The sequence below is a fragment of the Sphaerodactylus townsendi genome, linkage group LG06 (assembly GCF_021028975.2).
Source record: "Sphaerodactylus townsendi isolate TG3544 linkage group LG06, MPM_Stown_v2.3, whole genome shotgun sequence".
Taxonomy (NCBI): Eukaryota; Metazoa; Chordata; class Lepidosauria; order Squamata; family Sphaerodactylidae; genus Sphaerodactylus; species Sphaerodactylus townsendi.
Genome location: NC_059430.1, coordinates 67884507 through 67901048, shown reverse-complemented (window position 1 = coordinate 67901048; position 16542 = coordinate 67884507).

Genomic DNA, 16542 nt, shown 5'->3' with positions numbered 1-16542 from the left:
TAAAAGCACCAGATAAATTTCATTTTTCCGTGCGGTTTCATCTCCAAATCCAATGTTTTTTTCTCATGTTTCTGGGAGATTAGCAATATGAGCTGCAGTCTCATAGAGGCCAAGCACACCTTCAATACAGAATCCAAACTGGAATTTATTCATCACATTGTCCAAAGCAAAACCACTTGGGATAGAAATGTTAAGAGAAAAGATTTTAAAACAACAACAAGGTGGGTCTGCAAACTATGCAATACACTTCTTCATGTTTTACTCTTAACACACAAACCTCGATAAAAAGGAAAGACATTGAGTTAGGTTTTCCCCCCCTTGTTCCTGAAGAGGTGCAAGACTGCAAAGCAGGATCATTTTTATTTAATACACACACCTGAATAAAGGGAAAAGTTGGAATTAGATTCTCCCTGGTTTCCAAAAAAAGTTGGGGCTGAAGCTCTTCTCTCATCTTACTGCAGTTGGAAAAAAAGGTTAATCACTTTATCTTATGCAAACTTAGTCAATCGGGTAAGGGTGAGCCTTGTAATCTCTTGTCACTCTGGAAGGTGTGGTCCACCTCTGCTCTAGTTTGCGCCTAATGTTGGGTCTGTCATTGGCTCTTTAAGGCAGTTTGGAGTACCTGCCTGGGATTCCTCAGGGCGGACTAAGCTTCTGAGCTGGGAGGCTACTACTTTGGAGCTTCGAAGTCTAACAGAACAGATTTCCAAAAAAGATGCAAGCTCTGTTCCAATTCCTCTCTCTTGCTTCCAAAGCAGTCAACAAAATTTTACAATAGCTTTTCTTAAGGTGCTGAATTTTTTGTCAAAAAATGGCATGATGTTCTTGAACCAGCTTTTCATTCTGCTCCTGTTTACGCTTTTTATTTCTGAGGGTCCATTTCTGCAGGGGCAGCTGCAGCTAATTGCTCTCTTAACTGGAGTCCCTGACTGCAGAACTCTACACACACTCTCCCAGAGGCTATGGCTCTTTGGTTTTGGCATTGAGGAAACTGAAGCCAATTGTTCTCTCTGCTTGGAGGGCTATCTGAAGCCCTAGAGATCAGAACTTCACTCAGCTATTCCAGTGGATTGAGACGTTTTTCAGTCTGTGTTGTGGAAAAACTGGAAACGCCAAGCATCCTCTCATCTCCTTTGAGAAGGGAGGGACTTGGGAGTGGCTCAGCCTTACTGGCTGCATTGGCCTCCTGTTGCTCTCTTCCTGGGACATGTATTTTAATTTCTGCGCTTTGCAAATTGGCTATCATTTGAGCATTTGCTGCCTGCCTGGGTAGGCTTGTGAAGCTCTGACTTAATTCTACCAAGTTCACTCTGGGTTTGTATTTGGTCTTTGAGAGAGGCTTCTAATTTTTTCCCAAGCTCCTGATTGCTTCTGTTGAGCCTTTTGAGTTGTGAATCCTGTTTCTTAATGCACCCTTTACCAAATCGCGGATTTTTAAGTGCGTCTTCACTAACAAGACCTCCAGTGCTCTCACAATTCTATTTTGCCTGCCAACTTTCCCATACTCACCAAGGAGTCTGGGGAAACCCCAATAATGTGGAAGTTGGGATTACCCCTTAGAAATCTTTTGTTGGGTTCACCTCATATTCTGCTGGCTTTATAAGCCTTAGGCAGGAAAGGCCCCAGATCGAAGGAAGGTTTGAATTTAAAGTGGCAGTTTTCTCTTTTCCAAGGGTTCCTGTTACTGCCTTTAATTTTGGCTCTCTTTACTGGTGGTCTTCTACTGGAGCCTTTTGGAACTAGCCTGGGCAATCCCTATGCAATCAGGGTTTCGTTTAGGAAACCAGTGACAGCTAGATGGATGTTGAAGCGTTGGCACAGAGGGTGCTGAGGGAGCCGTTTTTCTGACATTATTACAAGGACAGCTAAGTGAGAGCATCAGGTGGGGACTCCATCAAAAGGACATCCATATCAAAGCCCTTATCTTTTACTTTAGCTTTCCAAAGCGTGAAAACCTTGCTTAGGACATAGCTGCATCTACAGAGTAGAGCTGAGAGGGGGGTGCTTGCCTTCTACTCATGGGGCTGGTGAGGCAGCTGAGGGATCGAGAGGGAACTTACCCATGCACGGCTGAGGGGAGCCCTGATGCAGAGAGTAAACGAGTGGGAGAATGTCATGGACTGAGCCAATGGAATTTCCAAAAAAGAAGCGATCTGGGTTTCTGGTCCCAATAATTTCCAGGGTCTTTATAATTACGCTATGCGTGTCACCCTTGTTTGAAGGTGGAGATGAGGGCCAGATGATGACTAGATGCGTGAGGCTGCCTGAATGGGAGCTCTATGGAGCGGGACTCACCATTCTTTTGGAAGGTTTAGCATGGAGGGAACCTGGAGTCCCTTAAGATGTCAGCGGTCAGCCTAGAGGCGTTCATAAAATTCTAACCAGGGAAGCCTGGTGGGGATCCCGGCCAGGACCAAGAGCTATCTTAGTTTGGGGCATTTAGGCCAACATACATGGCCCTCTTAAAATCGTCCTGATTATAATCATACACACCAGGTGCAGTGGATGGGACGTTGTGCCATTACAGCAGGGGCATTTGCACTGCGGGCACCATGACCCAGTGGGCTTTAAGCCTCTGGAGCCTCTGCGTTTCCAAAATGTAAAGAGACCCTCTAAGAAGTGCGATCATGCTAAATGTAGAGGTGCCACTAACCTGGCCCATTGTACTATGGAGAGATTCTCAGGTTCTGACTAGTAAAGGCTGTCATTAATGGCATGAATCTCAAGGTCCTTTAATGCAGAGTCAGGGCTAACTGGTAGACATCCAAGCCAGTAGCTGAGGGGGGGGTAATTCAGAGAAAAACTTGAAGAATCCAGGAAATACCTGTGATCTGATTCAGGGGTCCCTAACCTTGCAACTAGCGGCTTGTACTTCAGATTCTGACCAAGGGATCCTCTCCAAAACTTCCTTAGCACCACAGTATTCCCTGGGACCAGTGGTTTCTACCTGCCTAACTCTGGACAGGGGTTCAAAGGGAACTACTTCCTCCCATTCAGGGTTCAGAGGGGAGGTTGCCATGGCATCCTGAGACCTCAGGAGTTCTATTAGGGACTCATATTGAAGAAGTCTAAAGAACTGTCCGGGGGGTGAATCCAGGCAACAGCAGCCTTCTGCAGAGCCAGCCAACCTTTGTTTTAAATTTGCAATTTCAGTGAGACAAGCGGAATGATCAGAGTCCTGTTTTGCTGCTTTCTTTTCTTGGGCCAAAAAACGTGCCACAGTCTGGGTATCATTTAACTGCTTAGTTAGATCAGAAACTACCTGATTACGTTCCTGGAGGAGTTGCTGGGTTTTTGTTAACTCAGCCACTGCTGCCTGGTGGGTTCGGGAGGTAATAAGGAGGCTGAGATTATCTCTAGTAAGGGCTGTTATTTCCTGGACTTGCATTTGAATCTCCTTGCCATGCTCCTTTTTAAGAATTTCAATTTCCGCATCTTTTTCCTTGATTTTCTGGTCATGATCTCTTTGTTAAGGATCTGAAGGTCTCTATATGTTTTATCTCTTTGAGACAGCCAGCTCTTTTATCATGCAAGCCTTATTAAGGTTCACAGATATCTCTATCTTTGGTTTCTGTGAGTGCAGAGCACCTCCCTCATCATGGAGCTTTTCTAAGGTCCTGAATCTCCATATTTTTTAGATCTCTCTAAGTACAGGAATGCTCTTTAGCGTGGAGCCTCCTGCATTGCTCTGATTTCCAGTAGCATGTTGCTCATTTAATTTCTCCTGGGCAGCAGCTCATAGTTTGGATGGTATTGCATACATGGTTATAATTGCTGGTGGGATGCTTACGTGGTAAGCATTGAACAAACCCCAGACTGCTGTTGCTGCCTTGTTTGATAGTCCCCATTTCTTGGCTTTTACATGAACCAGCTTGAATTCTCAAGAAAAGTTGTGGAGAGGGGGTCAGGGCACCTATCGAGATGCATCTGCTGCCCAAGGGTCAGGTCCTTGTTGAAGCGATCCATTTATGGGCTTTAGGTGCCAAATGAAGCTCCTCTTTTAAAATGCTTTACCACTATTTAGAGACTGTATTTGCAGACATATTAAAAGAGAAAAGGTTTTTTTTTCCTGCTAATTTTTTTCTTCCTTACACAAACTGTGATAGTATTACTTGCCTGCTGCAAGGGGAAGGGGCTTAGCTCATATTTTTAAAGGAGCCCATAACATAAACAAAGAAAATAGGACTTTGCTCTTTATTTGAAGAGGTGTCGCTTTACTATGCAGGCCAATAACACTGAGTGGCTTTGGTCACACTCCTTATTTTAGAAGAGTTACCTTCTAGATGGATCTCACACACACAGATGGGAGAGTGAAAAAGCTGCTCTCTTCATGTGAGAGGGATCTTCACTACCAGAATGTCCCTGTTGCCTGAGTTACTGCCAACGGCTTGACACCCCTGATGCTTATACACACAATCAAGGATCTGTGCTCTAAAATGTAGATGCTTAATGCTTAAAACACTTGAAATAAACTTTCTAATGGGAATGATTTTTTTTCTATTGTGGGTCTCTTTCAAGAGGGCTGTACTTTACTATCTGGCTTTAAGTTGCAGAGAATGTTTTAAAAATATCCTAAAAGTAGTCTCCAAGCTTCCCTTGGGCTGGATACAGAAATTCGCTGATGTCACTTTAGCACTTGAACCTGGCAGTGAGTGGGCAAAAACAGACAGACAGCTATTAGGCACAAATCTGAATGAGAGTGCCCCTTCCTGGAGGAACAGACGCTAAAACAAGGACTGCCTGTATGGCTCACCCATGGACGAACGAGCTCAGAGAGAGTACTTTAAACACAAATGGTTGGAATCTTAGCTAAAGACCACAGCCAAAACACTAGAACTGGACAAATGCTGGGGCTGCCTTTTTTGCAAGCCACAGCAGAGGAACTTTTTTTAGAACTGAGGTCTCAAGTTTTAGAGACTCTGTATCTGACTCTCTGATTTAAATCGTACCTAACCTTTCAGGCTGAACTGAACTCTCTTATTTAGTACCTCACTAGTCAAACAGAATTTTTAAACCTTAGATTAGTGCTTAGCCTTTGGGTGAGGAATGCAACTATTTCAGACCTGCGTGCATTTCTGGCCTTTGGTGAGGAAAACTAACTATTTCTGACCTGAGTACCTTCACCTTTCGGGCGGAATTTAACTATTTCCTGGACCTGAGTGCTTAGCCTTTCAAGCAGAATTTAGCTATTTCCTGAGGCTCTGCCTGACTCTCAGAACTAAGCAAAGCTTCGTGGGTGCCCTCTCTCTATTCGTGCACTTCACTTTCTCGGTAGGAATTTACGAGCAGCCACAAAACAAGCAAGCACTATGGGATCCTTTCTCAAAAAGGGGAGGGGAAGGGAGACAAGCTATCTTTAACACACAAAAGGGTCCCTAACGAGGTATGATTGTCCCTGTCAAGCAAGATCCCCCTAGGCTAGGATTATGATTTTTCTTCCTCCCGCAGCAGAGATTGCCAGGTTACGACCTTAACCTCACCCACTTGCAATACAGACTGGGCAGCTCTACTGTCAGAGCTTAGTGGCCAGCTGTGAAGTCTTGATGAGGCAGATCAGGAGATGGAAGGAAAAAACCACCCAAAATTTTCCCCTTTTTTTTCGTCTCTAGGCAGCACACACACACAGTTTAAATAAAGCTCTTAAGCGATTCCAATGCCAGAAACTTCCCTAAGTCTGCTCACTCAGCAAAGCTGGAAAAAGCAGGTCCTGCCCAAGCACTTCTCCACCAAAACTATTACTGACATAACAGGAGTGGGGTTTTAGTAAAGGATTTCTCCTACCAGCTGCTAAAGTTAGCAGCACACATATAGTTTTTAAAGAGTAGATCAATGGGGGAATGAACACTCCACGTGCTAAGGCGAGCAGAGGGGCGAGAGGAGATCTTTTAGACTGTATCTGAGGGAAGGAATTCCTAGCAATGGATATTCCACAGAAGAGAAACAAAAGAGTCCAAATCTGAGTTTAAAATGTTTATATAAATTTGTTTTAAGAAATACACACACACAGCAAGACACAAGGGCACATATACATTCAGAAGTTCCTGAGATATAAAAAAAGGTTTTAAAAGATAGGTTGGATGAAGTAGAAATGGAGGGGGGGGGGGTTGTTGGGTGTGTGCATCTACTCGATTCTTAGGAGGGTAGAAGTAGAAGACAGGGGATTCCATGCAACTGGGAACCCAATGAAGGATCTAAGTCCATGTCTCAACACCACAGCAAGAGAGCATGTGGCAAGCGGAAGCAATATGTTGCAGGTAAAACTGAACCTTTATACCCTTTTGCCCAGGTGGGGGGGGGGAACAAGTAAGTTTTAAGTTTTATTTTCTAAATTCTCTGGAACTTCCCATGCTGTGTTTGGAAGTTGCTGGGGTAATTGGTCAACTCTTTCTGTTGATTTCTACACCTTGGGACAATGGGAGTCAATTGGTCCCTAGATTAAGCTCGTCAGGGAAGCACAGAATGGCTTTTTATGCAAAAGTAACTCTGGATTTTGGGCTGAGACATTAGACAGGGGAAAGGTGGGTGCTTTAGGAAAATTCATAACAATGGGAAGAGGAGATGCAGAGAAGCAACCATCTGTTGATGACTTGGTTTCCAGAAGAGATAGGGAAATGACAGTATCTGATAGCAAGTTGGCTTTCCATATTCTTTGTTAACAGTATCTTTGCAAGGTGAGGTAATCAAGCATTCTAGTTACTCAAATGAGACCTCCAGGTTTATGCTGGGGTAACTCATTATCTTAGCTTTTGTTAAAGTAGTTTTGACCTTTTGACATGCTGCTACCTACACCCATAGGAGTGCTTTTGGCAACTGGCTTTTGCCAATATGATTTTAAAGCAGAAATATATATAAATAATATTCTGGGGGTCCTTTGGGTCGTTACATAGTGGTCAGGTGGTATAAAGTCACCCAGAGCTTGCTTCCAGTTTTAGGTTGATCAGCCTCCAGGTGGGACATGGAGAGCTACCAGAATCACAACTGAACTTCAGACAACAGAAATCTGCCCCCTAGGGAAAAATGGCTGCTTTGGAGGGTGGACTATATGGTATTATACCCTGCAAAGGCCTCCTCCCACCTCAAACTTCCCTCCTCATTCTTCACAACAAAATCTCCATGAATTTCTCAACTTGGAGCTGACAACCGTACGTCTAGATGCAGTGAGTTCTCTCTCAAAATAGGCCTGGGAAGAAGCCTGCCCCTTCCCTTTGTCTGTTACAGAAACTGAAGTGTGGAATACTGTGATTGTCTAGCAACCAGCACTGTGGGAATCTGATTTGCAATATAAGATATGTCAATGAAATTGATCAACTAACAAAATCATTTTATTTTAATTACTAGGTTGCAGTACTCTGTTTAAATAAGTGTATCAGTCTAAGCAGTTAAACTCTTTGTCTGAGCATTATAAATAAGTGAAATACAAAGGCAATAGAAATTCAAGCACATAGATCACAAACATAGATCACATAGATCACAAGACCCATACTATTGTGTCTTTTATTAAGCCAATAGTCATTACACAGTTAAAATTTAGCAGCTTATGTTCACTTTCCATCAGTGTCTATAAAAATGAAAATCACCAGCTGTGCAAGCCCCTTCTTGTCTTATGCCCCTAAGAGAAAGTATTTCCCTATGTTTCATATTTTCAAAATATAGTGGTTATTCCTTGCAATCAATCTACAGACAATCTGTCTTACACATATAGTAGAGTTCAGACATGGTCACCAATTCTGTTAGTTAAAATTCACACAGAGAATAGTACCCATGACCTTTTCTCTCAGGAATCCAAATCCCTACCAGATGATCTAACAAAACTATCTCCATTAACTGACAATTTATATTCTCTTTGTAGACAAACTTCTGGTTGGCAGAAAGCAACTCCAAGCTTTATTACACTAAAGCAAAAAAAAATCATCTTCCAAGTATCATGGACCTTCTCACTTAAAAAGTGTAAAAAAAGTGGTACTGAAATGTTGCAGTCTTCTGTGTTATGATGTTACTTCTAACATTTTAATTAAGATATTCCTCACAAACCTCTCCTTTGTGCTGCCACAGGTGAGATGAATGGTAAAAAGACACAGGATTTTTCAGTAATGGCAGCAGGCCTGTGGAATGGATTTCTACTGGAGGTTTGCCTGATACTAAGGTTCGCACGTCCCCCAAGCCTCTGGCTCAGGAAGGGAAGGGTTGCCAGATCCAGGTTGGGGAACTCTTGGAGATTTATGGTTGCAGCCTATGGAGGACAGGAACCTCATTAGCCTACAAAGCCATAAAATCCACCTTCCAAATCATCCATTTTCTCCAGGGGAACTGTTCTCTGTAGTCTAGAGATAAGCTGTAATTTCAGAGAATCCCCAGGTACCACCTGGAGGCTGGTAACCCTGCCTCATACCTACCCTGCTTTCTCTTAGGCACCAGGTAAAAATATTTTTACTAAGATTGTGAGTCCTGGCAACTGGTGGAAGAGTTTGAGGCAGGTGATGCCATTGTTTGAGGTGGTGATGCCAGTGTGACAACATCACTGCCAGCTGTAGAAATTGCCATAAAACCTATGATAAGGCCATAGATTTTCGCACAATTCCTAGAGGCACTTCTGAATTTTCCCCTGAACTGGCACTGTCAAGCCAGTTATGCAGCCATGTTTTGTTTTGAATGGTTAACCAAATACCATCCCAGAGAATTTGACCAGTTGTTTGGGAGTTGCGGTGGCATGGGTAAAGCAGAGCTGGCTGAAATTACATCCACTGAGGATGGAGGTCCTTTTGCTGGGCTGGGGAGAAACAGGATTAGGATGCCAGCTCCTAGGATGTCCACTCCCAGCTCTTGATGGTGTACAATCAACACCTAAGCCATCAGTCAAAAGTCTTGGTGTGATCATGGATACCTTCCTTTCCCTAGAGTTCCAGGTCTCAACTGTGGCCAAACTGGCAATTTTCCACATTGATCAGGTTCTCTGAGAAGACCCAGCAGACATTTTCTAAACAAATAAATAAAATTAGGATATATCTTAGGTACTCCACTAGAATTTTCAGGTCCTTTGAATATTTCTGAAGTAAAGCTTCTAAAAAGTAGCACATAGTGCAGATCTTAGTGTGACTATACCACCATGATCTTAGTGTGACTATACTACTCAAGTCTGAATGTACATTATAAATTACCTGCATATAAAAAACTGATACATAGAGAGAATTGTTAGATGAGAAATGTTCTTCCTGATTTAATAATTTTCCCAAATGAACATATGAAGCTGCCTCATATTGAATCAGACTATTGGCCCATCAAGGTCAGTATTGTCTACTTGGACATGCAGCAGCTCTCTAGGGACTTGGACAGAGGTCTTTCATATCAGCTACTGGCTCCAGGGAAGGGAGAGCAACTATAAAACACTGCCTGACATTACAGCATTTAATTGAAAAATATTAATCACCTAAAAGCCCAGTTTCTTTCTATGCTACCTTCATAGACTTGAAAGCAGCCTTTGACTCCATTTACAGTTGACATTATGGGAAAATTGGAAGAAACTTCAAGCAGCCTTCTCTATAGAAGCCCTATATATTAAGACCACTCTTAAGGTTAGATGCAATAGGAAAGGGCATCTTATAAATCCAATTTAAATCTCAAAAGAAGTCAAACAAGATTATATTTTAGCTGCATAATTTTTTATTTTCTACGTTCATGATATGGTTAGATGTTTAACTTATGGGCAGCTCAAACCAGAGCAGGAAGGGACTCGTGGAATTGGCACAGACTCACAGGTGCACTACACCAGCACAAGTGGCAAATGTGCTGGCAGAGAGATCAAACAAGATGGTGGGCAGCAACTGCACAGCTTGGTGGCACTCGGCCCAGAAGTGGCCCTTGACCCCAGAGTTATTTATGCTGGCCTAAATTGGGGCACTGGAACAGTTGGGGGTGGCTAAGGGCATTCCTGGATGCAGAGTTAACCTTAGTCAACTTCCTGCAAGCATTCAGCCCGGGAACAGCCATGGTGCAGGCATCTAACTTGTGCCACCGAAAAGGGTGGTGCAAGACTGTTTTGCTGCAATGGGGGCTTTTCAGGTGGCCAGGGATTTTCTGGTGTTTTCTGCTTTCCTGCACTATCTGAAAGCCCTCTGGAGGTGATGCTGGAGCGGCACCGTCCCCAGCCACAATCGGGTTTGTCTATTAGACTTCTACCCTCCAAAGTTAATGATTGATCATAGGATCTTTCTGCATTATTGTGTACAGATGATACTGTAATCTTATGTAGGACACCCATAGGACTTAAAAGAGTATTAAGAGGAATTGTTCAATATAGTAGTAAGAATCATCTAGCAATAAATAATCCAAAAAATCAAAATTATAGCATTTGGTAGAAGATCTAAACCCTGGGCATAGATCATGAATGGCCATAAAATAGAGCGGGTGGCCCTATCTAAGCATTTAGTGATCATTTTGCATGCCTTTGGCTCAAGAAAAGCCCACTGTGACTACATAGATGATGCTGGACAAAAATCTGCCTGTAACATTATTAGGGTTTTTTAATGTACCAAGAGTGTTCAATATTTACCCTTAAAAAAATTTCAGGTTATAGCAGTAGCTCAGCTCCTATGTGAAACCTTGATTAGATCACCATCTCATTGTTTTGCCCTCTGGTGTGGGACCCAGGACCTGGTGCAGGAAGTCAGTGTTGTTGAGCCAATAGGGAACAGCGACCACAATGCTGTCAGATTCAGTATCTCTGCATGCGAACAAGTGACAACTACTAATGTAGTTACATTCGCCTTCAGAAAGGGTAATTTCTCAAAGATGAGGGGGATAGTGTGCAGGAAGCTGAAAGGGAAAATCAAGAGAGTCAAAACTGTCCAAGATGCTTGGAAGTTATTTAAAAACACTGTCTTAAAAGCTCAGCTGGAATGTGTTCCGCAGGTTAGGAAAGGCAGCACCCAGTCCAAAAGAAAGCCACCGTGGTTAACAAGAGAGGTTGAGGAAATTATCAAAAAAAGAAAAGAAAATGTCTTTTAGAAAATGGAAGTCAATTTGACTGATGAAGAATATGAGAGGGAACACAAATGGTGGCAAAAGAGAAGCAAGTTAGCTGTAAGGGAGGCAAAAAAGGATTATGAGGAACGCATGGCTGCAAACATCAAGACCAGCAACAAACAGTTCTTCAAGTACATCAAAAGCAGGAAGCCAGCAAGGGAAGCGGTAGGCCCGAGTTAGATGACAAAGGAACAAAGGGTGTGCTAAAAGATGGTGCAGGAGATTGCAGAGAAGCTGAATGAATTCTTTGCATCTGTCTTCACCTAAAGGAGGAGGTGAGGAAAATTCCTGCACCCTGAACCATGCTTCTTAGGAGGAAGTGAATCTGAGGAACTAGCGAAGATAGTGGTAGACAAAGGAAAGAAGTTCTGGCAGCCATTGATAAACTAAATGCTACCAAAATCCCTCTGGGCCCAGATTGCATTCATCCAAAGAGTTCTTAAAGAGCTCAAGCATGAAGACTGCTGATCTTCTCACTTTAATATGCAACTTATCCCTCGAAAGTCAGGCTCTCATCCCTGAAGACTGGAGAGATGGCTAATGTCACACCAATCTTTAAGAAAGGGATCTAGGTGGGACCCGTGGAAAATTACAAAGCCAGTCAGTTTGACATCTGTTCCTGGTAAATTAGTAGAATCTGTCATTAAAGATAAAATTATAAAACATGTAGAAAAAGCAAGACCTGCTGAGAAAGAGTCCAGGCATGTGGCTTTTGCAGAGGCAAATCCTTCTGTCTTACAAACTTACTAGAGTTCTTTGAGGGGTGTAAACAGGCATGTGGATAAGGGGAACCAGTGGACATTGTCTACTTGGATTTCCAAAAGGCTTTTGACAAAGTTCCCTCACCAGGAGACTATTGAGAAAACTCCAGCAATGAAGGGAATAAGAGGGGAAGTCCTCCTCCTATGGATTAAAAAACTGGTTGAGAAACAGGGAAGCAAAGAGTGGGTGTAAATGGGAAGTTCTCGCGAATGGAGAGATGTCGGGAGTGGTGTCCCTCAAGGATCCGTTTTGGGACCAGTGCTCTTTAACCTATTCATAAATGACCTGGAAGTAGGGGTGGGTAGCATGGTGGCCAGAGTTTGCAGATGATACCAAATTATGTAGGGTGGTGAGAACCACAAAAGATTAAGAAAAGAGCTCCAAGCCGGACCTTGATAAATTAGGTGAGTGGGGCTAAGAAATGGCAAATGCACAGTTCAATGTAGCAAAAATGCAAAGTGATGCACATAGGGCAAAACATTTCAAACTTCACATACACACTACAGGGCTTCAGTGCTATCAGTCACAGAACCAGGAAAGGGATTTAAGCATGCTTAGTTGATAGTTCCATGGGAATGTCAACTCAATGCATGGCAGCTGTGAAAAAAGAGCAAACTCTATGCTGGGGATAATTAGGAAAGGAATTGAGAATAAAACAGCAAAGATTGTCATGCCCTTTATATATAAAAGCTAATGGTCGCTGACCAAGCACTTGGAGTACTGTGTCCAGTTCTGGTCTCCTCATCTCAAAAAGGATATTGAGGAGATAGAAAAAGTGCAGAGAAGGGCAACAAGGATGATTGAGGGACTGGAGCACCTTCCCTATGAGGAGAGGCTGCAGCGTTTGGGACTCTTTAGTTTGGAGAGGAGACGGCTGAGGGGGAATATGATTGAAGTCTATAAAATTATGCATGGGGTAGAAAATGTTGACAGAGAGAAATTTTTCTCTCTTTCTCACAATACTAGAACCAGGGGGGCATACATTGAAAATGCTGGGTGAAGAATTAGGACTAATAAAAGGAAACACTTCTTCACGCAACGTGTGATTGGTGTTTGGAATATGCTGCCACAGGAGGTGGTGATGGCCACTAACCTGGATAGCTTTAAAAGGGGCTTGGACAGATTTATGGAGGAGAAGTCGATTTATGGCTACCAATCTTGATCCTCTTTGATCTGAGATTGCAAATGCCTTAACAGACCAGGTGCTCGGGAGCAACAGCCGCAGAAGGCCATTGCTTTCACCTCCTGCATGTGAGCTCCTAAAGGCACCTGGTGGGCCACTGTGAGTAGCAGAGAGCTGGACTAGATGGACTCTGGTCTGATCCAGCTGGCTTGTTCTTATGTTCTTATGGTGCAAGTACAATGGATATTTCTGACAGCAGACCTTCAACTAGACAGTTGTGCTTCAAATGCAAATCTGTGTTTGGAGACGAGCATAGTAAAAGTTCAAGCTTGGGCTGTGTCTTGCCTCCATTAACCTCTAGCTAAAGTCCTCAAGGCCTAACTTCTTTGATTCTTTGGAACAGTTACCAATCTACATGGTGAAAGGCAATCAAGACTAAGCTGGCAGGCTTGGGATTTTCCCCTCATTTTGTTTTGAAAAGGAGCATAACTGGGGAAAAACAAGTTTTAAAACTAAGAATGATGGATATTGAGCAGCAGGCAGACTTAAAGAGATCAAAGAGATTTCTTGTCTTCAGAAGAACTGATCTCTGTAGCTTGGAGATCAGTTACAATTCTGGAAAAATTCTAGAATCCTCCTGGACATTACTAACCTTATTACCTCATACATTGCCTTCCAATCTCAGGTAGAGCTTGGAGGCAGCAAGCAGGTGCAGAGCTCAGCATTCAGCATTAGTTGCAGGTTCGAAGCAGTACAAATCATGCAATATTTTCTTTCGCCATGATTCAAGATCAACTTGTCAGACCCCTTTAAAGTGCCACTTTGAGAGGAAACCTGGAAAATACCGATAAGGTGTTTTCGAGGATGTCTTTCTGTTCAGCTTTAGCTGAATGCACACCGCTGGTCATCATAAGTTGCCTGTAACTGGATGGCACTTTCCCCTACCATAGTAATATCAAAGTAGTGATTTAGTGATTTAAAATATTTTTTACCTCTGACTGGTGGTTACTAATCGAGGCTAAGATCTCCTCATTGGTCCTTGCCTGGGACTCTCTGCTCATGCTCACTGCTAACAAGGTCATTTGCCAACTAAAAAATAAATTATTTGATCAGTAATTTCAATACCTTTTGAGCAAGGCACAGCGTTCTTTTTCACCCTTATACTTTGGGATCATTTCCCGAAAGCGCTGTGTTGCCCACTATCTGACCCAACTCCCAAACCACAAACTTAGATGGGCACTTTCAAGAGCAAGATGCAATTGCTTTCCATCATCTTTACTTCAAGGTTGGTTCTTAAACATCCCTCAGCATGACTGACATTGTTCTCTCTGCCTTTCCTATACTGACATTCTTGAACACATCTTGCTCTCCTGCCCAAAGCATAACAGCTTTAGGCCCAAATTCTGTGCCTCAGGGGCAGAGCGAGGGGGAACTGCACCTGGGGTGCATGTTCATCCTGCCCCTGCCATGGTGCTGCCCACCCCCACCCTGCCCTGGAACACACCCACCACATCCCCACACCAGGTGGGCCCAGGACATCGTCCTTGTGGGCACTACCCTCCTGTGGGAATTACACCACTGCTCTGCCTTAACCTTGACTGGGTTCACGAATCTCTCTACCAATCAAATATTATTTCTCTGCTCAACAGCCCTGAGGCTGAAATAACGGAAATCATAGCCAAAGTTTTGCTGTGCACTTTGAACTAGGTTCCCTTGGCTTCTGTTCACGGTATATTCACTGTGCTCTGCATATTCACTGCAGCAGTGGCATAGGAGGTTCTCGTAGCACAGTTCTCTGCATATTCACTGCAGCAGTGGCATAGGAGGTTAAGAGCTCGTGTATCTAATCTGGAGGAACGAGGTTTGATTCCCAGCTCTGCAGCTTGAGCTGTGGAGGCTTATCTGGGGAATTCAGATTAGCCTGTGCACTCCCACACATGCCAGCTGGGTGACCTTGGGCTAGTCACAGTTCTTCGGAGCTCTCTCAGCCCCACCTACCTCACAGGGTGTTTGTTGTGAGGGGGGAAGGGCAAGGAGATTGTAAGCCCCTTTGAGTCTCCTGCAGGAGAGAAAGGGGGGATATAAATCCAAACTCTTTTTCTTCTTCTTCTCTATTGGATTTACCTTTTCCTTTTGTCTCCATGCTATATATGCCTAATAAATGTCTCTGGATCTGAATCTGATTAAAAAAAGGCCTTTCATATTCTGGAGCCCTAAACTGTAGCTTAGCTTGTGCATAAGTCTACCTCTGGTTTTAAGTACTGAAGAAGTCTCATAAGCGGATTCAGCACGGACCAAAAACAGCAGTGTGAAAACAGTGTAAAAGGGTTTTAAATGGTGTAAAAGGGTTGACACCATTTTCACACCACTTTCACACTGTTGATTTTTGCCCATGCAGAATCCATTATAGTCACAGCCAGCTGCATTACTCTATGGAAAGCAAAAAAAAAAATGCACTTCATGCACATACAAATTCACACAATCAAGCCATCTATGGAAGAATGTCAGCACTAGAAATCTGGAAGAAAGCAACCTATGGATCTCTAAAATATTGAATCAGACACTGGAAGAGATCTGATGAGACATGGTCACAACACATGCTCTCCTGACTTTCCACTTATATAATCAAACTACAGAGATAATTACACCATTGGCAACTACACCGGATCAAGTTAAAAACATCCTTAAGTCTTCCTCTTTTTATTCCTTTTCCAAAGTTCAGTTTGTCTGGTCTGCATACAGACATACACACATATAACCTACACGCATATATATGTATAATTCTGAAAAAAAAATATTAACTAACTTGAATTACAGTCCCTGTAATCATCTAATATTAAGAAAAATCGCAGATCATTCTTTTTAGGTGTCCATGCCTACCTTTAAATACATTACAGCTCTTCAGCACCAAGTTGATTTTACCAGCCATCTTGAAAGGACAAATAAAGCCCTCCAGTGGTGAAAGAAACAATGTTGATGTCATAGGTTTAACTACCTAGCTGAACAGGGCTCATGAGAGGAGGAGGAGTTTGGATTTATACCCCACTTTTCTCAAACGCAAGTCTCAAAGTGTCTTATAAACTCCTTCCCTTCCTCTCCCCAAAACAGACACTTTGTGAGATAGGTGGGGCTGAGAGAGTTCTGAGAGAAATGGGATTAGTCCAAGGTCATTCAGCAGGCTTCATGTGCAAGAGGGGGAAAGCAAACATGGTACAACAGATAAAAGTTAGTTGTTCATGTGGAGGAGTGGGGAATCAAACCCAGATCTCCAGATTAGAGACCATCACTCTTAACCAGTAGACCATGCTGGCACTCAGGACTGCTGGTAGAAGCAAAAACCCAGAAAATGAGTAAACCTGCCAGTCATGCCTCTTTGTACCTGCCAGTCATGTCTCTTTGTACCTAACTCTGCAAAAGAGAACTTAATTATTTATAAAATAGGGACTTAGTTTCCTATCTGTTTGAAATTTGGCATGGACAGTCCCTTCCAAGAGGAATACAATTTACCATGCCTTGGTAAAAAAAAGAAAGCTTAAGGTGGAAATGTGTTTTCCATTAAACCAGTGGAGATGAATATAAGGTATATTAAAGAATCCAAATTAGTGAAGTAATAACTATAATTTAAAAACTCGGGTTTT